Source organism: Chanodichthys erythropterus, chromosome 12 (assembly GCF_024489055.1).
Source record: "Chanodichthys erythropterus isolate Z2021 chromosome 12, ASM2448905v1, whole genome shotgun sequence".
Classification (NCBI taxonomy): domain Eukaryota; kingdom Metazoa; phylum Chordata; class Actinopteri; order Cypriniformes; family Xenocyprididae; genus Chanodichthys; species Chanodichthys erythropterus.
This window is the reverse complement of record NC_090232.1, coordinates 23,275,825-23,297,890: the sequence shown is the minus strand read 5'-3', so window position 1 is coordinate 23,297,890 and position 22,066 is coordinate 23,275,825. Positions and strand designations below refer to the sequence as shown.

Here is a 22,066-nt window from a genome sequence, read left to right as displayed (position 1 = left end):
CTTTAATGTCCTTTGAATGGAAAATATATGCTCCCTTCGAACTGGAATCATGGTGGATTCTGTGAAATCCACGGTCGAATAGCACAAATGTCTGAAGTGATAAGAGATACACAAAATGTGACGAACAGGATTAAGAACCGCTGACATAGTTGTAGCTTTAAATATTAATTGTAGATTTGGATAGAACAATTAAAATGATTTAAGATAAGAGACACTTCAGGCTTACAGTTGCTTAAAGAGTTTACAGCTCTGCTCTGCAAAACCTGAGGTTGCACAACAGGACCTGATAAAAGGGAAATTTTGTTTTTGTATTCTGGCTGTTATGCACTTTTAATCTTACTTATTTCATACTGGGCCATTCTGTGTAAATCAACCAAATTTGAGAATTACATAGATCAATTTTTTGATGTTGAAAAAAAATGTTGAAGAAAGAAAAACAAATGGTGATGAAAGCAAAAATATTGAATGTCATGGATCATGTTTTTTTTTTTAAATTGTCATCAATACATAAGATTTTACTAATATACTACCGATCTCTGTAAAAATAATGTTTTGAAAAAAAAAGTTCATTTTGACAAACGCACACACACACACACACACATACACACACACACACAAAAATCATGGATTACTCAAATATACATCCATGACATTTAATAGTTTGGCTTTCTTCATTTATGCATTTCTTTCATCAGGGGGGAAAAAAAATTAAAATTGGAGTTTAAATGTAATGTGTATTGTTATTCATAGCATTAATTTTATTACCATGTTTTACATGTTTTTACATTTATTTTCCATTACCTTTTTTCTTTGTGCGTTTTGGAATTGATGGAGGTTTTGGTGCTGGTGGAACACTTTCTTTGTCTGCAGTTTTTCTTTTTTTAAGAGGTGGTTGTTCTGGTGCCTCATCATCCGATGAGTAGATGTGGTTGGAGCACAATTTCTTTCTAGGAACACAAAGAAAAAAGTACAACTGCACACATTAATTGCCCCTTGTGTAATGTAGCAAATACTCATATAAATGGACTAAAAACATTTTATGCTTTATTTCTCCTTAAAGGGATAGTTCACCCAAAAATAATAATTTTCATAATTTACTGTAAGACCTTCGTTCATCTTCAGAACACAAATGAAAATATTTTTTATGACATCCAGTAACTTTCTGACCTCCCGTAGACAGCAATGCCACTACCACCTCTTTTTGGTAAACGCAGCACAAACGCAGCGGGTTCTGTGTCAAAACCATAGACGGTAAAAAAATATGGACGTAGCGTCCGTGACGTCATCCATAGAGTTCTGAACAGCAGTTTTGACGCGTAAATGAGGCTGCGGCCATCTTAGCTGCACGTCACCGCACATCACTCACGGATAACTGAAAATGGGCAAAGAGGCGGGGAGGTGGTTTGAGCTGTTTTGACTGGTTGCTGAATCCACACCCGTCTAGCTCGACGCGACCATGTTAGCAGCAAAGGAGCTATCTATCTATCTTAGATACGATCTAAAATATTAATGAAGATAAGTTTTATCATCAGAAAGTTCTAAAGGTTTACTGTCAATCTACGGTGTTTCTTTAAGATATAGATGCCAAATTCAGCGGCAGCTGAGGTAAAGTGACAGCTCACAGACAGCAGCGCAATCTACCTGTCACTCAAGTGACCATGCCCTTAATTATGCAGAACTTTAAGGCTTAATATAATTTAAACGGATAAGTTATAAAAAAAGCCCCTCAGAGTTGTCATGAAGGGCAAAAATAGCAGTGTAGACCAAAACCACAATTGAACCAACTTGTAAACATGTTTTTTTTCTGCTGTAAACTTGGCCAATTTAACATGGGACTCTATGAGATTCTGCTCTCTTTTGGAGCCTGTCCCTAGCGGCCAGTCGATGAATCGCAGTTTAAGTTACTTCCGTATTGGCTTCACGAGAAAAAGGGGGAGGTTGCCACTTGGTCAAAACGCCAGCTCCTGCTTCAGCACCACGCACATACCTGTACATCGTGGTGCTCTTGTGCATGCGTGATGGAATCTGACATGGTAGAGGAAATTGTTGAATTATTTTCAACAACTTTTGTTGTTGTTGTTTCTTGCTCAGAAAAAGGGTTCTCATCGCTTCATAAAATTGTGGTTGAACCACTATAGTCACATGGACTATTTTTAACAATGTCTTTACTACCTTTCTGGTCCTTGAGGGGGTAGTTGCGTTGATGTCTGAGCGTAGACATCAACATAATTTGTGTTCAGAGGATGAACGAAAGTCTTGCAGATTTGAAACGACTTGAGGGTGAGTACTTGATGGCAGAAACACTTTAAAACCTGTAACAATCATACTGAAGCTGCTATTCAATTATTTAAATATTCAGTTGAACTATGGTAAAGTTGGTTGAAACGAAAGTATATGGCATTTACATGTGTTAAAACATTTCTTTGTCTTTTGTGAGGACTTACTTTGGAATCCTTTTTCCAGCAATTTCGGGTTCTGAATTTATGTCGGATGTATAGCTGGCCTTCTTCCAGTTGTTGGCTACATTTTGAAAAGATGCTGAAAAATGAAATACAGGTAAGTTTTCAGTTTTGTTTATTAAAGCTTTATGTGAGACCACATTTTACAGTATAGATAAATGATTTACAGTATAATTTACTCTTACCTGACTCATGCAGGATTCTTGTTTTATGCCGGGTCCACCCCTTCTCTGGCTGTGGTGTCTCCATGATTTTAACACTCTTTAACAGCCTGTCAATGTCTTTATATGGTGGCCACCAGGAGTATCCGTCAGCATACCAGGACTTGGCAACTGGTCCAGTCGTCCCTTCTCCCTCAAACTCCACTATTTGGTACATTTTTTTTTTTTTTTTTTTTTTTATATATATAAGAGAACTGCCAGCCTGAAACCCATATTGTATATTAACTTGGATAAATTCAACTATGTAATTCAAATGCATAAACTATGGAACAAAAAGTGCTGATAAAGAATTAATCTGTATGTAAAAGTGGAATTGCAACAAAATGATGTTGATGTGGGACAAGAAAAATTTTGTTCTCTATTTCCTCAAATTTGCAGAACTCGACGGTGGTTGAGAGATCGTCAACTAAATAAATGCCGAGTGTAGAGGATGGTAGGGGATAGTCAAAAAAAGATTCCTGATGGTTGAAGGTGCTGTAAGCTACATAAATTTCATCCCTGAATGAAATGATATTTTGCAGCTTTGCAACTTTACCGCCGATGTAAACGTGACTGTTTGCCCGGTCCAGTTTAAGAGTGTAAGGGCTTGTCCTTAATTCTTTATACTGTGTCGCTTCATGAAAGGATGCAGGTAGAGGACCAGTTGCATGCTGTTTTTTGAGCAGATGTGGCCTGGTTTTGTGAGGTTTTTTGCAGCTTCTTTGCATCTCTGAGAATCTTTTTATTATTTGACTCAGAGGGCATGTTGGTTTCCTCAGAAGCCTTTTGAGTTTGTTCAGGTGATTCTCATACTTGAAAGCACTGAAGTTGTCTAGCACGCCATGCTTTTTTTGTATCATCTGCAAGATGTACAAGGCAGTGTGCATTATAGGACAGGAATTGTGGCCCATACAGTTGACCGAAGTGATTGACGAAGAGAACTAGTATGTCATTGGCATAATCACAGTAATCTTCCATCAGACTGTTGTTGCACAGGATGAAGATTCCCACAAAAAGCAGCAAGAAGTTTTTGTACACCTCTGTGGTAAGGAGATCTTTCAACATAACAGGTCCGGTATACAGTAAAAACTGCCTGAACTCTGTTGCCTTCCACCTGTCAATTTCCCTCAGTGCCCTTGGTTTCCTTGCGAACTCCATGGGCACGCTTCTCTGAGCATTCACTAACCTTTCTGTTAACCCTTTCGCACGTAAGTTTCAAATATTCTGTCTGACCCCCCAGCGTGAGTTTTTTGAAGCGACCGTTATTTAGAACTTATCACTTTATGGTTTCCATGGTGACGCGTCATTGCTTGTTATGTGGCACACCGCAGCACTGTATGAATGATGATCTGCTTTCATTTGATTTGTCCTTTTTTATTCAAAATATTCACAAATTTGTTAACTATAGCATGAAATATCTAATATTCAGATTGCCAAATATGTGCAAGTGGATGTGTTTTGCTGTTTAAACACCTTTATAACGATCGCGTTAGTTGAGCCATATGAGCGATGGGCGCGCGCAGCCATGTTAGTTTGCACCGCGCAGAGAATCGGATCTGTTGGATTTACAACCCGTGAATTTATCCACTTCTCCCGAAATACATGAAAGTAAGTGTGCCGGTGAACTGGGGAAGAATAGAGTAAGCTTTTAAGTTACTTTCACAATGTGTATCTGATATGAATTAAACGTGTTGTCAAGTTATAATGGAAAGGGTTGTTATTTCCGCTTCTATAGACATCATTGTGTATTTTACAAACTCTAAATATATTGTTTTGTTAGTACTCATGTGTATTTAAATGTCTGAAACCTGAAATGAACATTATTTGGTTGAAAACAATGCATATATGTGATATATGAAAAGCGCTGCGTGTGTCCGTCTCTGGTTTAGCGCCAGTTAAAGCGCGCACGCACATTTGAATTTGGCAGTTGATCACGTAATGCACTGAACGTTCTAATCACACCGGTGTGATCGTACGCTCCTGGGGCCAGCCAAGACTGATCACACCGGTGTGATCGTACGCGTCAAAGGGTTAATGTGTTTATTTGAAATCCCGACAGCCTACAAGTGAGAGGACCCATCTTCAACCACAAGTGGAGAAGTCTTCTCATGATTCCGAGCAGGGGCGTAGGAACCACTTTGACATTGGGGGGGACATTTTGGCCATTATGAATCAACGTCCATCTCGCCACCATAATAGTAACATACAGTATGGTGACGTCACGTGGTACGACATATATGAAATAACAGCAAAATAAATAAACAAAATCATCTGTTTATCATCTGTTCATCTGTTTAATTTATCTATTTATTATTACACAAATATTGAAGTTGGGAAACATAAAAGTGTACAAGCCCCCCTGCAATTGCGGGCAGAAAGGAAAGGGGCACTTTACAAGGCAAATATTTGATTTGTAACCCCAAAAAAATACAAAAACACAACAGTCACATACGGCTTTGGATATAGGCACTTGGAACTAGAACTATCATTATTATCTATATCAATAACATTTTACTTTTCTATTAAAAAGTTTATAATGTCATGCCTCCATAATTCAGTTTTAAAAAGCTTGTTAATTTAAACCGCTTGACTGAGACTAATTTACCTCATACAAAGTCGAGTCGTTCAAAGCTGGTGCGCACCAATAACGTATTTGAATGTTCGTAGTGTAATGTTGACTTCTCTCTACCAATCAGATGCTCCGAGTCCGACTATAGGTGAAAAGTGAAGAATATGAAGCTGGTGATTGGCGAATGGTGATTATTCAAACATGAATGAAATCACTCTGGGTTTGACTGACAAAACCGAATATCTTCTTCGTCGCGTATTCAAAATAAAAGTTCAAAATGTACAGTTTTTGTTCCTGCGGTGTATAGGCTAATTTTTGGGTGGGACACATGCAGCATTTTCCAATATTGAGGGGGACACGTCCCCCCCGTCCCCCCCGGTTCCTACACCAGTGATTCCGAGGCACACTAGGTGCATGTAATCGAGGGGGATGCCAGAGACCATGTCCAGGGAAGTTTGTTCAAGGGGTGACATGCCATGATGGTGATCAGAATCGGTCTTGTTTCTGAAGCTCTCATTGGTTCTTAGAGGCATGTTGCTTCTTGGAAATGTCATCCTGTTTTCCAGGTACACTCCATCCTGTGTGCAGTTTTCACATCCATGATAGCCTGTGTGACCTTTGATGTTTTTTAGGAATGCACGAGCAGGTGCGTCGCAAACTATCGAAGAAAGTTGTAAAGCTAACCTCACTCCTTCAAACTCAAATCCATTACCCAATTCATTTACTTCCGTGATGAAGTCTTCAAGATACTCGGTCAGTGAGGTAGGTTTACCTGTGCCACAAAATAAACCTATTGTCACTGGTTCTTCTTGTCTGATATTTTGCAGTGTTCCAAGAATGGGCCAGAACTGTGTTGACGAACTCTTGTAGAGGGGCAGACCATCGATGTTGACCTGAAGCTCCAATGTGTGAATGTTGCTCAGAATCTTGACATTCTGATGTAGCACCTCTGTGATTGAATTTAGTACTCCAAAATGGTAATACTGGCCACCAGCTTTGTGTTGTGTTTGAGGGTTCCCACGCACCGTTCCTAGCAACGTTCTTGAGTCTTTTGGCAGATTCAAACTATGTTGACGTAGTATGTTTAGTAATGAATTTAATGCCACGTGTGAGATTTTGTTTTCAGTAGCCCAGGTTGCCAAATCTTCTCCTAGGGAAGTTGGATCGGTTTCAGACTCTGACTCGGGGTCAGATTCACTGTCATCAAGAAGACTTGCCATATTGACAGCTTTAGTCTCGTCAATCTGAGAGAGACAGTCCATAAATGTGTCTTCATCATCGATTTGACATTGACAGGCGTTATGTGAGTCACTGTGCATGCAACTCAACTCCTTCCCTGAAGTTGTTGCATTTATTGTCTGCAGTTGTTGATCCACCTTCTCCTTGGCTTTTCTCCTCAGCGTCCAATAGGACAGCTCATTGCAAGCCATTGTATTAAGACCTTAACACAAACAAACCCTTTTTTGTTGTTTGTTTACTGGCCTACCAATATATTTGCATCAACACAATTGATGTACTATAAAGCATCATCAGTTGAACTCAAAGGATGATGACTTCAGATGCAAAAGCCTCTAAGTGTCATCTAAAATATTCTTATAAAGTGAGCATTTTTATCAGGCTCCTGTTTTAAATAGAACTGCCATTAAAGTTAAATTACTGAACCTAAACATAGAAGCCTGATAAAGATGCACATTTTATAAGAAAATTTCAGATGACACTTGGATCTGTTTGCATCTGAAGTCTACACAGACACATACATAACACGCACACAAAATTTTGAAGTTTGGGACTAGTAAGGAGGATAAGAAGTTTCTTATGTTTAGAAAGGCTATGTTTATCTGATAAAATACAGTAAAAACAATTGTAAAAAATGTAATTTTATTTAAATATTTAAGAATGGTATGGATTCCAGTGGTGATAATCCTTTGAGAAGAAATGTTAGAAACATCAGAACGATTTCTGAAGGATCATGTGACACTGAAGACCGTATAATGATGCTTAAAATTCAGCTTTGATCACAGGAATAAATTACATTTTAAAATATGTTCAAAAAGATTTTTTTTTTAATTTGTAATAAAATTGAGCCATTTTACTGTTTTACTGCATTTGATTTAATAAATGGAGTCTTGATCATATTTATACTCAACAATATAAACTAAATATCTTGCTGTATCATAAAAGTTATCTTGCTGTCTAGATGCATTTCTGTACTTCATATTCAATCTGTTCTTCAAATGAGAGTATTGAATAGCAAGTGTCTCGCGGGAAGTGAATTCGGATTCTCTGTTTCAGGGCATGCGATTGGCTGTTCGCTGCTGATGTCACACTATCATGTGCGCGCGCTCCAAGAGCTCCAGTTCCCAAGTCGATGGATGGACGGAGTTTGATCGCGTCATGGTACCAGCAAAGCATGCATGTCTTGGTTTCGTGAACTTGACTAAATCCCGTGATCTTGACTGTGTGTTGCACTGCCATCCTCGTACAGGCTCCTTCTGTGATTCACCAAAGCGCGTCTGAATTCAAGCTGGAAATGGCCTGTGCTTGGTCTGTCCCAGGGTGTCATCGTCACTCACGAAGGTAACGTTAATCATGTTTAACACGACCTGTTAGCTGTGCATGTTAACAAATAGTGGGTCTTGCATGGTCTAATGACCATCATATGTTTAGTGCTTGTGTAACTTAATCCGTCTGTGAAAAATGTGAGTACACTCGATAACGTCCACTATGGTTTCGGATACCAAATACTTAAAGTGCTCTGTTTGATGGCTTAAAATGGCGATTTTTGCATTCGGCACAAGTGTTAAGTAGAGCAGCACTTCAATTTTTACACGTTACTTCCTCACGAAAAAACCTTGAATACTCTCTAACACTTGACGGGTGCTCCATTAAACCTTCGTCCTCAGTTAGGAACCTGGGTGTGCTCTTTGATACCAATCTTTCATTTGAAAGTCATGTTTCTAGTATCTGTAAAACCGCCTTCTTCCATCTAAAAAATATATCTAAATTACGACATATGCTCTCAATGACAAATGCGGAACAGTTGGTTCATGCATTCATGACCTCAAGACTAGATTATTGTAACGCTCTACTGGGTGGTTGTTCTGCTCGGCTTTTAAACAAACTACAGTTGGTTCAAAATGCGGCAGCTAGAGTTCTTACTAGAACCAGAAAGTATGACCATATTAGCCCAGTTCTGTCAACATTACATTGGCTCCCTATTAAACATCGTATAGATTTTAAAATCTTGCTACTTACTTATAAAGCTCTAAATGGTTTAGCTCCCCAGTACCTAAGTGAGCTCTTAATGCATTATAGTCCTTCACGTTTATTGCGATCTCAGAATTTAGGCCAGTTGATAATACCCAGAATATCAAAATCAACTGAAGGCGGCAGATCATTTTCCTATTTAGCACCTAAACTCTGGAACAATCTTCCTAGCATTGTTCGGGAAGCAGACACACTCTGTCAGTTTAAATCTAGACTAAAAACACATCTCTTTGCTCTTGCATACACATAACACATTATCAATACATTAACATTTTTCAAATCCGTTAAAGGATTGTTACGCTGCAATAATTAGGTCGGCCGGAACCGAGAACATTTCCTATAACACTAGATATACCTGTACATCAGAACAAGAATGGCATCTACGCTAATATCTGTCTCTCTGCTTATCCTGAGGTTTGCCGGGTGCTGGATCCAGGCCGTATCCAGGTCAGATGGAGAACCTGCGTCTGGACCTGACTACAACGTAGCCCAGGATCCCCGTATCCGCTTACATATATTTATATATAATCGATTTTTAATCTCTATAATAAAAATGTACAATTCAGATTTTGATCTCCATATACATTTACATATATATATCTTCCAAGGGGTTTTTTCCCTCCTAGGACTTTTTTCCCAGTGCTAGCACGCTGGGTTTTTCTCCTAGGGGGTTTTTTCCACCCCTGGAAGTCAGCCGACATTGGCTTAATGTAGCACCATCTTGTATATGTTACATATTACCACGCTTGTTTGTACAGTTTTAACCACTTCCCTTTTTTTCTGTGCTTCTAATATGTAAAGCTGCTTTGAAACAATTACCAATTGTAAAAGCGCTATATAAATAAATTTGACTTGACTTGACTTGACTCTGCGCTGAGCTCCAGCCACAATTAAACACACTTGAAGTAGCTGTGTTGAGGCAAGTTGGAGCTAAACTCTGCAGGACAGCGGCCTTCAAGGACCTGTAAAAAAAGATGGACGACGCAACGTCGCTTCCTTCCATTGTATTGAACTGAAGCCAAAATGGGCTGATGAATGGGCGCTGACACGTTACTCAATACGTCAAAAAAAAAGAAGTTTGGAGCCTGGGCATGCGTAGAAGGAATCGTCAGTTGAGCCGGAGGCGGAGTCGCGATATCAAACTTGCGCCCAGACGACTGCGTCATCATTCATGTATTTTAAATAGACTATAAAAATTATACACAATTTAAAAGTCTAACGTTACCTATAAAATAATAGGCTATTCTGTTTCTAGAGCAATAATATTTTTGAAACAGCAAATTCAGTAGATAAAATCAATATAATATGCCACTAGAAACAACTCTAAATCGTCAGAAACGGTCCTGCCATTTTAAATCAAGTTCAACTAACATTACAGGAGATCGATTGCTGTAATTAGAGTAAGCTATTATTAGTTTTGTCCTGCTAATTATTATTTTATACCCATAAAAATAATAAGTAACTGCCAGATAACGATCACCTGCTTTTTCCCGACATGGTTAACATTAGGTGTGTTATCTTAACTAATAACATTTATTAATTAGCTTATAACGCCCACATTTGATGTTACAGAAAAAAAGTTCTGTGATCCGTCAGATCCTGTAGGTCGGTTAGTACAGTTTACTGCTGAACAACTCGTTTTGTTGGTGTTAATGACAAAGAAATCGAAAATTAACAGTTAGTTAATACATCTTCAATCTCCACTCGAAGCTCCGACAGTCCTTAGACAACCTGTCAATCAACTTCGAATCATGACGACACGCCCCGTTTTTATAGAATCAAATTGCTAGCTAAAATCTAAATCATCACAAAAACGAACAATTGAATATATATCAGTGTGATAACAACTATCTTAAATGACCAAAACCATCTTTCAGAAAGTTTTATTTGAAGCAGAATTTATTTTTAAGTTTTCACTGAAGTCTCATTCGACTGCATTGAGAGGGCGGTGTTTATGACCTGTACTGCATCCAGCCTCCAACTTCAAGATATCAAAAGGCTGATTTAATACTGTATACATATACTTACCATCAACTCGCCGAACTGAAGACAAACTACAAACTTAAAGCCGACTAATAATGAACTAGAAAAACAACAAAGTAAAAAAACGTGTAACGACTGAACAGGAACGTAATATATACAGTTGGAGCTATTTACAGGTTATTAATGTGGGAAAATTAATCAAAAAAAGTTGAGAGTACAGTAGGCTGAGGAAATCACAACGGTCATCTGATACAAATTATAACGGTCATCGGATATATATATAGTATACGGTCACGTGACATTCATTCATTAATTCTGTTTAATTTATTTTTTAGTTAGTTTTTTATTTATATTTTTCTGAGCTAGGTGTATATAGAATATAAAACTAATATATATATTAGTTTTATCACCATTATGTCAAAGACATTTTAAAATATCTATATTATGGCTTTATTCTTTTTACTAGCATAAATTTTATTAAACAATTTTATTTTTTTCCCCAAAAAAATGTTATACCCTACCGGTTAAAAATTTGGAAAATTACTTTTTTTCTTTTTTTTTTTTTTTTATGTTTTTGAACGAAGTCTCTTATGCTCATTAAGGCTGCATTTATTTCATAATAAATACAGAACAAACAAAAATATTTTGAAATATTAATACAACTTAAAATTATGGTTTTAAATTTTAATATACTTTAAAATCTAATTTATTCCTGTGATGGTAAAGCTGAATTTTCAGCATCATTACTCCGGTCTTCAGTGTCACATGATCCTTCAGAAATCATTCTAATATGCTGATTTGATACTCAGTTATTATCAATGTTGGAAACGGTTGTGTTGCTTAATATTTTTTTGGAACCTGTGATACTTTTTTCAGGATTCATTGATGAATAAAAGGTTAAAAACAGCATTTATTCAAAATATAAATCTTTTCTAACAATATAAATCTTTACTATCACTTTTTATCAATTTAACACGTACGTGCTGAATAAAAGAATAAATTTCTTTAAAAAACAAAACAAAATTACTGACCCCAAACTTTTGAATGGTAGTGTATATTGTTACAAAATATATTTTTTTAAATAAATGCTGATATTTTTTAACTTTTGAATCCTCAAAGAATGCTGAAAAAGTATCACAGGTTATAAAATAATATTAAGCAGCACAACTGTTTCCAACATTGATGATAAATCAGCATATTAGAATGATTTCTGAAGGATCATGTGACACTGAAGACTGGAGTAATGATGCTGTAAATTCAGCTTTGATTCCACAGGAATAAATTATATTAAGTATATTAAAATTGAAAACCATCATTTTAATTTATAGTAATATTTCACAATATTATTGTTACAGATCCCTTGTTCTCCTAGACTCCATTTCCCAAGATCCTCCTGTTCTCCACACCTGCACTCACTTCCCTCGTCATCTCCCCATCATCACGGATCACCTGCACCTGGACTCTATTGTTAGCACTCCCTTTATATGACACTCACTCCCTTCACTCCTTGTCCGTTCTGAATGTTGTTTACTGTGTATGTTGGCGTTCCTTACCTTTGTTACATTAAAAGCATTATATTATTGTGGAAATCCGCATCTGCCTCATCTCTCAACCAGCATACCGTAACAGAAGAACGGACCTAAACCGACCGGATTTCCACAGTCAAGAAATATGGAGACACTCCCCGGCTCCCTGGCTACCGCTCCTCCAACGCCTCTCACTCACCTTTCTGCTGGCGATCGCCTCATCGGGCTTCTTCAGGTTGGTCGTTCACTGGAGAGGTATGTGGAGGAGTTCGTTGAGCTGGCTTATCTGACTGACTGGCCCGATGCTAATTTAATCGCCCTGTTTTTGGACGGTCTGGATGACAACACTCTCCGTCTCCATGAACCTGATTATCGTCTCTCCTTAAGTGAAACTATCAATTTTATTTTGTTTTTGAATAATTCCAAATTCTATGTGGATGAGTGTTGGTCTCCAGTCCGTCCAGAAACACGGTCGGCTGGGCCAGTTAGTCAGCCTCCGTATTCCTCCGCTTACCCCTCCAGTGAACGTCCTTCCTGCCCCACGTTGGACCCAGACTCTCCTGCTGGGTCCGGAAAGCGGAAGAGGAGGAAAAAACCTGCTCCAAAGCCCGCTTCAGTATCTCCAAAGCCCGCTTCAGTGTCTCCAGAGCCCGCTCCAGTGTCTCCAGAGCCCGCTCCAGTGTCTCCAGAGCCCGCTCCAGTGTCTCCAGAGCCCGCTCCAGTGTCTCCAGAGCCCGCTCCAGTGTCTCCAGAGCCCGCTCCAGTGTCTCCAGAGCCCGCTCCAGTGTCTCCAGAGCCCGCTCCAGTGTCTCCAGAGCCCGCTCCAGTATCTCCAGAGCCAGCTCCAGTCCCCGCAGAGCCAGCTCCAGTCCCCGCAGAGCCAGCTCCAGTTCCTGTGGGGATTTTAATTGTATTTGAGGGGATGAAATGGCCCTCAACCCCAGTCTCCTCCGAGCCAAGTTCTCCAGTCTCCGCCGCCGAGCCAAGTTCTCCAGTCTCCGCCGCCGAGCCAGCCGCTCCAGCCGCCGCAGCCTGCCGCTCCAGCCGCCGCCGCCGAGCCAGCCGCTCCAGCCGCCGCCGCCGAGCCAGCCGCTCCAGCCGCCGCCGCCGAGCCAGCCGCTCCAGCCGCCGCCGCCGAGCCAGCCGCTCCAGCCGCCGCCGCCGAGCCAGCCGCTCCAGCCGCCGCCGCCGAGCCAGCCGCTCCAGCCGCCGCCGCCGAGCCAGCCGCTCCAGCCGCCGCCGCCGAGCCAGCCGCTCCAGCCGCCGCCGCCGAGCCAGCCGCTCCAGCCGCCGCCGCCGAGCCAGCCGCTCCAGCCGCCGCCGCCGAGCCAGCCGCTCCAGCCGCCGCCGCCGAGCCAGCCGCTCCAGCCGCCGCCGCCGAGCCAGCCGCTCCAGCCGCCGCCGCCGAGCCAGCCGCTCCAGCCGCCGCCGCCGAGCCAGCCGCTCCAGCCGCCGCCGCCGAGCCAGCCGCTCCAGCCGCCGCCGCCGAGCCAGCCGCTCCAGCCGCCGCCGCCGCCGAACCAACTGCTCCTATGAACTGTGTTTTTGAACCCTCCAGCCCAAAGACTGTTTCCCCTCCCTGCCTCCCTCTCCCGCCTCCGTCCATATGTCTCAGCACTGTACCTCCACCTCAAGCCCCTTCGCCCAGATCTCCACCTCGGACCTCTGGGCGATTACCTACACCCTGGCTCCAACCTCCCTCGTCTCCACCATGGCCCATCAGTCCACTAGTCTCACCAGTCTCCATCCTGCCCCCGTTCACACCTTGTTCCTTCGTCAGCCTGCCCTCACTTCTGGACTGCACTCCTCCGTCTCTGCTCCGTCCCTCAGTTCCAGTTGGCCTCCTCACTCTCCCCGGTGTTCACTTTGTTGTATGTCGTCTGCCTTCTACTGCGGCTTTCTGGAGCCCCGGCTGCGCTTCGGTCGGCGGAGCCGTGGATTCCGCCATCTCCCGCCGGTCCTTCAGCGCCGCCTGGGCTCGACGGCTTCAAGGTTTCGGCTCCTGACCCTCCATGGCTGCCTTCGGCCCCTGACCCTCCATGGCTGCCTTCGGCCCCTGACCCTCCATGGCTGCCTTCGGCCCCTGACCCTCCATGGCTGCCTTCGGCCCCTGACCCTCCATGGCTGCCTTCGGCCCCTGACCCTCCATGGCTGCCTTCGGCCCCTGACCCGCCATGGCGTTTGAGCCTGCCCTGGAGACCTCCACTCCAGTCTGCTCTTCCCCCTGCTCCGGCTTGAGGTCTCCAGGGCGCCCACCCCCCTCCCGGTTGTTACATCTACGGCGCGAGGACGCGCCTACCGGGAGGGGGAGGTACTGTTACAGATCCCTTGTTCTCCTAGACTCCATTTCCCAAGATCCTCCTGTTCTCCACACCTGCACTCACTTCCCTCGTCATCTCCCCATCATCACGGATCACCTGCACCTGGACTCTATTGTTAGCACTCCCTTTATATGACACTCACTCCCTTCACTCCTTGTCCGTTCTGAATGTTGTTTACTGTGTATGTTGGCGTTCCTTACCTTTGTTACATTAAAAGCATTATATTATTGTGGAAATCCGCATCTGCCTCATCTCTCAACCAGCATACCGTAACAATTATTGTTTTTCCTGTATTTATTATGAAATAAATGCAGCCTTAATGAGCATAAGAGACTTGAAAACATTAAAAATAATGTTTCCAAACTTTTGACTGGTAATGTAGATTAATCCTAAAAAAGAAAATAGGAAAATATATTTTAAAATGTACATTTTTATTTTATATATATATATATATATATATTTTTTTTTTTTTTTATCACTTCCCCCGATTTAAATGCCACACAATTTAAGTGGAACACAATGCAGTTGAGTTTGGTCTTGATAGCCCTTTCTTTTGCTAAAAAAATGTTTACAGTTTAATGGAAGTTACACCCATAGTTTGTGCAAAGCGCTGTGAGGTGTAGGAAAAAGTTGGACAAACCTATGGAAATTATGAAAGATGGTAGCCTAAAAACATATTTAATATAAATATAAATGGAAAACTGCCATAGCTTCATAACAAAAAGTAATCATGCTGTAATTATATTCATTTGTTTTATTAATGTTTATTTACAGTGCATTTTATTCTGCTTACCTGACTCATGCAGAATTCTGTCCTGTTTGGTTTCCATCATCCAGACACTCTGGCAACTGGGCTGTGTATGGAGGCCACCATTTTCTCCCACAAACTCCACTCTCAGGTATTTTTTATTTTTTTGCTGAAACAGCGTTGTGTGTTTTATCCACAGATCTGCTCAAAGTCGCACTGGATTTTCTCCTCATTGTAAGGTTGAGAGGTCCATCTATCACTCTTTTCCATGTTTGTAGAGTTAGTTCGTGGAGTAAATATATAGGCTGTAGTGTTGTCACAATACTGGAATTTCTAACTTCAATACGATACCTTGAAAAGTACCGATATTCGATACCATTTTTGATTCCACGGGGGGAAATGTATATACTGTTATAGATTTTGATTTATTTATTTATTTTTTGTCCGTCCATCTATTAAAATTCTAGGCGATCAAAAACCACAGACTGTATAAAACCCAACCGCTAGATGTCAGTGTTATCTTAGAACGTAAACTGACGTGGAACCGGAGAAGTGCGAGGTGCGTCAAAGTGCATACATCTCTAGAGTTAGCATTAACAAACCCAGCTCACAAGACGATAGAATTATTCCACTCCCGCCGCGGTTTGTAGAGCTGAAGTTTTGGCTTCAACTATAAAGAAACCACTAAGGAGATCGACAAGAGTCATGTTGTTTGCAAAATAGGCCATGTTAAAATCCAAATACTCAAAACGCATTGAATCTGAGAGCTCACTTAACATCCCGATGTGACCCGCGCTGCTGAGAGTGGCGTTTCGATAGAATATGTACTGCACACACACATATATATATATATATATATATATATATATATATATATATATATATATATATAAACTCATCAAATAGACTGACTTCCTGTTGTTAAATAGTTTAGAAATTAAAAACTGTTATACTGTGAACCTTTAAAACATATATACACACCTAAAGACTCCTGCAGTCTTTACTGTTTTCCCTTTACTTGGATTGCACACAATAGTGATTGTGATATAAATGCAAATGACAGTATTGATTAAGACTAATGGCTTAAATGAACGACTACTGGTCGACTAGAAAAATCTTTAGTCGAGGGCAGCCCTAAAACACGGATACTTTATTCTGTATGAGCTAGGATCCACGTGGCTAGTGTTATTAAACACAACGCGAAGCTCCGCTCTGAAACCGATCATATGAGCGCTCCACGTCTATATCATAACAATCGTATTTTTCATGTGTTCGTATTCAAACTCCAGTTCTGACCACATCACGAGCAAAATACAAACAACTCATGTGCTGCTGTGCTGAGGGAAACAGCCTATGGCTCGCATGTTTGAACGCAGCTAGAGCAGGCAGAGGAGAACGAGCCGCACTTTTGGGACATTTGAATTCTCCGCTGTAATGCGATCTCACGTGAACATATTTTCCCTTTGTGCTGGTAGATCACAGCAAAACAATCCACATGCACACAAACCTCTGCTCTGGTCACGTCGCAGGAAAACGCGTGTTGCAACACAGGGCTTGACGTTAACTTTTTTGCTCACCAGCCACTGTGGCTAGTGGTTTTCCAAAGTTACTAGCCACTCAGCATTTTCACTGGCCACAATTTTGCCGTTGGGAAATTACATTTTATATGATTAAAGTTGACTTTGGCATGCTTAAATTACTTGATTTTGAGTCATTTTACTTGCTTTACAAGATTTAAAACCCTTTCATACTTACAAATGCAGATTGACCACCCAAATCAAGACTATACATCGTATATATCAGCTGGAATGTAGTTATTTTTGTTAGGCTATATAAAAAGAACAAAGCAGCAAAATTACAAATAGTAATTTAAAAAACAACCTTTTTTCAGATGTTTATTTAGCATGTATAAATTTATTTAACATTTTTATTTAACAGCGCTTCTGTTCTGTATCATTCAGCGCGATTCTGCCTATCCCGCCTTCACTAACCACAAGTTAATCGATAAAGAACTGTGACTGAATTGTAATTTTGTGATACGACGAGCTTGGCTATCTTTTATTTGGCTGTAGGCTGAAATTATATTCAACCCGCCAAAGTGGCTAGTGGGAGTGGCCATCTTACCCACCACAGCTGAAATGTACCCGCATTTGGCTGGTATTAATGTCAAGCTTTGGTTGTAGCACTGAGGAAACGAACAAACAATATGTCTCTGAATGACAAGAGACAGAGGCGAGAGAAGTGACACTTCCTCATGCATAATACCGCAATTATAATCTTAAGCATACTACAGCACAGTGATTGGATTAAATAAGCTTTATGTCATGAATATATGTAGAGAATCGCTCGAAACGGTCTACATCAGCATGTTCGTCCATGCCCATACTTGGGCCAAAAGTACACGATGACATCAGATTTTGTGACGTTGCTTCGACTCAGCTTTTCAAACAGGAAGACAGAAATCGCTCTGAAAAATGCAAAAATAACTATTTTTCACTTATGAATAACATTGAGTACCTTTAGTTTTTTCAATGATGTGCAGCCTATACATATCTGTTTACATCTCAAAAAAAGTGTTTTGGGGTTTCATGACCCTTTTTAACAACAGCATTTACTTAGATATGAGTCTCAGTGTCCTCTGCACACAGGAAATTACAGTAGTGTTTTGAATGCTGTATGATGTAATCAAAGTCAAACCTGTGTTCAATTTGTGACTATTAACTGTAATTATAGTAGGGCTGCCTCCTAATAGTCGATTAACCGTTAGTCAACTTGAAGAGGCTTGGTCGACCAAGATTTTATTAATCGGTTAGTCGCAGGAAAAAAAATCTCCACAGGAAGTGGCGAGGTCACGCAGTCCTAAAGGCACAGATCATTAACTGCAAGAAATTCAAACATTCACCTATCATTTATCGACCTCATATGGCTTATCACTTGAAACATGTAAGTCACAACTTTAGTCCATTCTCTTTAATGTTTGCCTATAGATAAATGTGCGCTATTATTTGGCGCATATCCAAGTGTTTGTGTGGAGAGCGTGTTTACTGCATGACATGGAGGCGCCGGTGTGATCACTGCACTTAACTTAAAATACTCCGTCATTTTTGGTCATAGATAAGAGTAATGCAAAATGTAAAGGGTCTACTTTTATTTCTGTAAACTCACAATAACAGCAAAACGTTGTGCTTTTGTAAAACAATGAAAGCAATCAGGATGCGTTTTCTGATCTCGGTCTCAGTGAACTTGAGCTCGTAACAAGCATGAACCGAAACTCCTCGTATAGGCTGCTTTCCTCACAGACACAAGAAATATATATCTATAGCTTGGAATGTCTACTTTTAAACGAGCCAATTCAAATGGAAAATAAATATTCTCAGATTATGTAATCCATATGAAACTTGCATATAGGCGCGTCCACTACTGCGGAGATGAGAGATGGGTCAGCATTGTTGACTTAATCTCTGCAGCCGAAAACACAGAAAACATGATCAATAAATTATTAAAATGTTTAGACAGTCTCCTTGCTGTTTTTTCATGACACATTCATAATTGTTACGTTTGCCGGTGCACTGTGGCAAGCTTTATGCATGTTTTTGAGCACTGATTAGGGTATGTATACATAAGATTAAAGGCTCATTATTATGATTTATGGCTTATTAATATAAATGTGCGATTAGTCGACTAATGGCTTAAATGAACGACTACTGGTCGACTAGAAAAATCTTTAGTTGAGGGCAGCCCTAAATTATAGTGATGGTGAGTAAAGTTATATCAAAGATGGCAACATCCATACAAACAAAAATCTTATCACAAATAACAAGAGTCCAATCAAGGAGTGACTTCATCTGTCAAGTCTGAACTAGCAGCAGATTTTATAAGTGTTCCTGTCTGTTTTGTGGTCTGTATGCGAGTCAAATCTACTCCAGAGAAAGGGCTTCAAATAATCAAGCATATAGCTGATCGTGGTTTGCCCTGCCAGATGCTTCGGCAGATGTGTGTGGACTTGAGATGTTTCTCCAGTGTATGATTTGTTGCTTGTGTCCTTATCAAATGTTGGAAATAAATGAAGAGAAAAGGAGCACAGTAATTCTGACTAAAATATATATTTAGGTAAAATGCTTATTTTAAATGTAGGTTTAATATTCTACATGCATTTATGAGAGCACTAACTGTAAAGGGGGTATACATGTAATTACCACAGTTGTTACATGTATTTCAATTGCTGTTTATTTACTACAATTCAGATGAGTGAATTTGTGTTCCTCCTACCAGTTAACATTTGATCTGCATTTTTGTTTTTTTATTTTAAATATATTTTGTTTTAAAATGGTGGGCAAACAGTTTTTGTTTGTATGTGGTAGTCAGAACATTGTTCAGTTTTATTTGTTACTCAGCTTTCACAGCAATGCTGGTAAGTGAGCAAAAATATATATAAATACTGTGAGAATCATCAATCTGAAGTCATTGGCACAGCTGCTGTGTGGCATCTAGTACTGAGGTTGTTGACAGTATTGTGTGCATGTTGCTGCCTTGTACATGGTGTTCACTGCCCAATATTGTTTGAGAAATATTTTATTTTAGTATTTTAACCCACAGTTAACTTGTACATTTCCTTATAAAATGCTCTAACATTTCTCCTATTTCTTTTCTCCACCAAACAGCTTTGGAGATGGTACAGCCTAGATGCTCAGATCTACCACTGGTCCAGCTTCATTCCCACATCTGGCACCAACGATTCATTAAGTGCAGTCCATAACCAGTGTCTGCACCTTGTCCATTGCAAATGTTATGGATTGTTCTATTAGAGCTCATTATAATCTTTGAGACTGGTGTTATGTAAAGGCAGTTGTAAGTAAAGTTCACCCCCCTGTGAAACAGTTTCCCTTAGTTGTGAGAATATTTTACCTTCATGCTCTCAGCAGTTCCTACATTAAAGTGTCTTTTTATTATTATTATTTTTTTATTATTATTGAAATATTGTTTTAATGTTCAATCAACTTTGGGACATAATCAACTCTGGGAAGTTAGTATTATTAATTCTGTAAGGTGCTTTGAATCAAATGAATATTTGTATAGCGTGTTTCCTCCAAAGGCTGCTTTCTCATTCCTCAAACATCAAAAAGGGTCACCTTTGTTTTGCTCATTGGAGTTTATAAGCATCATTATTTGGAACAAAATATGAAAATGGCTCGGTGTTACACTATTTCAGTGCATGGCAGAGAGTCGAAGAACCACCTGACACAAAGCCATGGATCACCCCCTTATACAGAGCATGGTAGGCTATGAGGGGTCAAATTCATGCTTTCTGCATTACGAAATTACGTGAACAACACCTAATAAGCAGGTAGAATTACCGTTTGCTTGAAACAAGCTTACCTCAACTTGGCTGGCAAATTTTATTTATTTATTTTTTGTCTGAGGGATCAAACAAAGGGATAGATGAACAAACTGGCTGTTTTACATTATGGGTTCCAGAAAGTGTTCATATGAGCTTGTATTTTTATTAGTATTATAATTTATATATTCTGATTTGTAATCAGAAGTCACCCTTTGCAAATCATTTAAAGCTTTTTAAAAATTAAATGAATGCAGTGCTTATCATGAGTGCCTTTTTGATTATTCTGAGCCAAAAGCTATTTAAGTGTAAGTGCAAAATGTAAAACAGTGAAAATGTTTCAGTGAAACTGCATTTATCAATGCTGAATCTTCAAAATAGGCATAACTACATTTGTGGTGGTTGTTTTTACACGTTATGTAGGCTACTCGTTGGGGGAAATGCAACGCAACATGAATTCGATGCTTGTCAAATTGTATGCATAGATAATTTATATTTCCGTGTCTACACTGGACGCGTGCGACGCGACCCGCTTTTCACGTCCATGCAGACAACTTAATCAAGCGAGCTGCTAAACCGGCGCTGCTGCACGTAATTTCAAATATTGAAGATTCATCGTATAGAGGTAAGGAAGACGGCTCATTCACCACTAAAAACGGATGGAAGACGGATTTCAAATATTGAAGATTCGTCGTATAGAGGTAAGGATGACGGCTCATTAACCACTAAAAACGGTCGATGGAATGCGATGTTTACCAGACGTTACGATCTTTCACAGACGTCTCCGCGACGTACGTGTGCTATCTGGGTAGTTACGTCGCCACGACGAAAGTTTGGTCACCAAATTACGTTGCAGTTACGTAACAGTCACGTATTTTGGTTAGCTGGGCAGCTATTCATTTAGCTGATGCTATAAGTGAAAGTGGCCAGCTGTATTTTTTTACTTACCCTGCAGCACACGTCCATAACTCTAAAATATGTGATGTTAAAGATTACATGACATTCTATTATTTTTGGCTGTAGAACTTGCATGAAAAACAAGTAGGTTACAAAACGTTCCAAATGGCCCAAATTTTTCACATCATAGGCTACACTGTGCTTTTCATTAGTGTTACATTAGAAAAAGTTATTTTTCCTTGGAATTGCACCTACTGTAGTGCTTCACAGCAATTATAACGCGGGACAAATTCAATATCACCAATGGCTATCACAGGGTTGTTTTCAGTTCCATCAGAAAATATTGTTAGAGTAACTAAATTACATTAGCAATGGTCATACAGGTCAACTTGCAGCATGTGTAACCAGTGGTGTAGTCTAAGTGATACGCAGGTATACGCCGTATACCCACTAGGAAAGATCAAGGATTTCCGTATACCCACTTAAAAAAGCACAAGGATACGTAACCATCCAATAAATCACAATAAGATTTGTGGTTTGTTGCTTTTGACATGAAACAAAGTTTCATATTTCAAATTCTGCCCATTTTACAACGAAATAAAAAAAACAACATAAATACCGTTTTGGCGCTCGATGTGTAACGCCGGTAGCGTAAAGCACACATGAACTGACCCTCTACTCCGTTTTCATACCAGTTTCAGCGTTGAATAAACATGAATGAACTTCTAAAGGTATGTTAAAAGATACAGAACAGCTTAATG

At 40.1% G+C, this 22,066-nt stretch overlaps 1 long non-coding RNA gene across 2 annotated transcripts; it reads left to right on the top strand.

Annotated features, from left to right (window-relative positions):
- The first annotated feature begins 7,674 nt into the window (after positions 1–7,674).
- On the top strand, positions 7,675–19,986 carry LOC137031534 (uncharacterized). 2 transcript variants are annotated; one of them, XR_010896573.1, is made up of 3 exons: positions 7,675–7,805; positions 15,132–15,224; positions 19,735–19,986. It is a non-coding gene; the product is annotated as an uncharacterized lncRNA (long non-coding RNA). The 2 variants fall into 2 exon arrangements; XR_010896572.1 differs by having other exon boundaries at positions 15,100–15,224.
- Positions 19,987–22,066: the final 2,080 nt, after the last annotated feature.